Source organism: Capricornis sumatraensis, chromosome 9, assembly GCF_032405125.1.
Source record: "Capricornis sumatraensis isolate serow.1 chromosome 9, serow.2, whole genome shotgun sequence".
Classification (NCBI taxonomy): domain Eukaryota; kingdom Metazoa; phylum Chordata; class Mammalia; order Artiodactyla; family Bovidae; genus Capricornis; species Capricornis sumatraensis.
Window position 1 is genome coordinate 5,360,351 of NC_091077.1, and position 3,285 is coordinate 5,363,635.

The window sequence follows — 3,285 nt, forward strand, 5'->3', positions numbered from 1 at the left end:
AACCCTTAAACCAAAGGTCATTAGAATAAAATTGGTACCACATATCTGTGGGTTCCACATCCACTGGTTCAAATAACTGCAAATTTAAAATTAAAAAATTTCAGAAATATCCAAAAACCAAAATTTGAATTTGTCACACACTGGCAACTATTTTCATAAGCATTTGCACTGTATTGGGTATTTCAAGTAATATAGAGATGATTTAAAGTTTATGAGAGATGTGCATAGGTTACATGCAAATTCTATGCCATTTTACATAAGAGACTTGATCACCCTCGGATTTTGGTATCTGTGGGGAGTCCTGGAATCAGTCCACTACAGATAGTATGGGACAACTGTATACACACTTGAGAATGACTTAGTAAATGTAATGAATATGATAAAACTTCAATTTTAATTTAGTCCTTATCAGTTATTTAATTTTAAGGAAAAGCTTTGACTGTGTAACAAATATGTGGAATACTTTTAATACCTGTTAGTCACTTTTTAAAATATCTTGAGACAAATAAATCACAATTGAAAATACTGATTTTGGCCATTTGTAAGATAAATGTGAGGTTTTTCTGTCTCTTTATACAGTGTTATACACTATATGCAACATGTAAACAGAAAAAATCTGGGTGTAAAGGTGCTGGATTTCTCATTAGAAAGACACCAGTTGCATAAGCTTAATACCATGTCTCTTACAACTAACATTTTAATACCAAACAAAATCTTAAAATTATGCATTTTTAGAGCAAAAGACCAAATAATAGATAAAAATAAACTGCAACCTACCTCAGCCTCTGCAACTTACTTTTCCTAAATTTCTGTCAAACTTGGTGCATGGTTTTCATCAAAAAAGAGGCCAAAAAACCCACCCTCTGTTCAGTTCAGTCACTCAGTCGTGTCCGATTCTGCAACCCCATGAACAGGGAGGCATGCGAGGCCTCCCTGTCCATCACCGACTCCCAGAGTCCACCCAAACCCATGTCCATTGAGTCAGTGATGCCATCCAACCATCTCATCCTCTGTTGTCCCCTTCTTCTCCTCCTGCCCTCAGTCTTTCTCAGCATCAGGGTCTTTTCAAATGAGTCAGCGCTTCACATCAGGTGGCCAAAGAATTGGAGTTTTAGCTTCAGCATCAGTCCTTGCAATGAATATTCAGGACTGATCTCCTTTAGGATGGACTGGTTGGATCTCCTTGCAGTCCAAGGGACTCTCAAGAGTCTTCTCCAACACCACAGCTCAAAAGCATCAATTCTTCGGCACTCAGCTTTGTTTCTAGTCCAACTCTCGCATCCATACATGACTACTGGAAAAACCATAGCCTTCACTAGATAGACCTTTGTTGACAAAGTAATGTCTCTGCTTTTCAATATGCTGTCTAGGTTGGTCATAACTTTCTCTTCCTCCTTTATTTTTCTTGTTACTTCCAAACTACACCTAAGATGCTAATTTAAGTAGGAAAAAATATAGTTTGATTAGAAAATCACTTTAAAGCTATTAATTTTTTTTTTAGTTCGCTGCAGAAGTCCTAAGAACTTGTGGCAGTCTTAAAAATGAATCAATTTCATGAAATAAAGTCTGTTTTCCCCACTTAAGATTTTCTAGTTTTTAAAAATCTCAGACTCCAAAGGAAAATAAAAGATGGGAAAATTTTCTAAACCTTTAAAAAACAGTTTACTCAGTAAATGCATAACCCCAAGTGTTAGCCAGCTATTATACTAGGCACTGGAAATCATACAAAAGAAAAAAAAAAACAGGCCTTCAGGAAGTCGTGATTTGACAGGCAAAAAGATGGAGTTGAAGAGAATAACAAATGAGTAAGCAGATTACAATGTGTTAAAGTAGTTTGCACAGAGAAATAGAAGTTACAGTAATACTATGTTATAGAACACAAATACTGTGTTTTTGTGCTGGATGCATAAAGAAGGAATGGACCTAACCAAGGGAATCTGAATGGACTAGGGACAGTGAGGTCTGAGCCTAGTTTTGGAAGAATAATAAGAATTCTCCAGAGAGTGAGATGAGTACTTCAAGGAGAGGGAGCCACATAAGCAAACATAAAGGTGGGTGACAGCATGACACATTTGTAGAACATCTGTTAAGTGGTGAGAATGACAGGTTGAAGCTTGAGAAGATGGCAGAACCAAAAGTCTTACTTGCCATCCTAAAGCATTTGAAATTGATTCAGAAATTTATACCAATGAAAGATTTTATATAAGGGAAGTGGGTCTAGCAATAAGGTGTAGAGACTGAGTTTAAAAGGTTGAAGACAGCTGAACAGACAAGCCTAGAAGTCTAGACCCAGAAGACTAGAATTCAGAGTAAAATACAGAATTGGTAGTCAAAACCATCGTGTGTGAACCTGTCCAGCATAGTGTATAGATTAGAATGGGGAACAGGGGTCATAGATAAAACCCACAAAAATATCAATAAATAAGGAGCTGGTGGAGGAAAAGTAATTAAACATGAAAAGGAATAGCCCCAGAGGTAGAAAAGCTGGAGGAGTGAAGTCAGTGAACCCAAAGGAGAACTGGATCTCAGTAGTGTTGGGTGCCACAAATCACATAAAAGAGTAAATTTGAATTAGTAGCTCGCATGTTAAAGACCTAGGCAAGAACAATTTCTGTTAATCAGGGTGAACAGAAGCCACATTATTCTAGGTTAGATGGAAGATGTGAACTTCAGGAAGTTTAAAAAAAGGGAAAAAAAGAAGTTTGTATTTCAATGGGAGAAAATGACAATATTTCTGTGTTAATAATTGAGGAAAAAATGTATGCACATGTTGAGAGTGAATTAAAGAGGTCACTGGAACAGATGTTCTGAGATATTATGAGAGAATAAGAGAATACGTAGAAGAATTCAATTTAGGCTGGAGAGAAAAGCCTACAGAAAGGAAAGCAAATAACTTTCTGTTTGACTTGGAAGTGAAAGAATTTGTATATGCTGATCTTATTTTCTATAAAGCCAGAGAAAGATTCCACTTTTTAAGATGTTGGCTATAATAGCAATTTTCGGATCTTTGGGTACTTAAAAATCTTGAGTTTCAGTCTGTGCTTAGGAGCGTTTTTAGGGAGTTATGATTCTGAGTTTGTACTCATTTCAGTAAGAAAGGTCCACTTTTATTTGTTCTATATGTTTGATATCTGTGTTAATTTTTGCTTTGTTTTTTTAAGAAGAGAATTTGCTTATAAAGTTGAAAAAGTGCTTTAAAGGGTAAGAAAAAGTGCTTCAAAAGACTGATTAACCCTGAACAGAGACAGGAAAGAATTGTAGGAGTTCAACAAGTGTGTGGAAGTA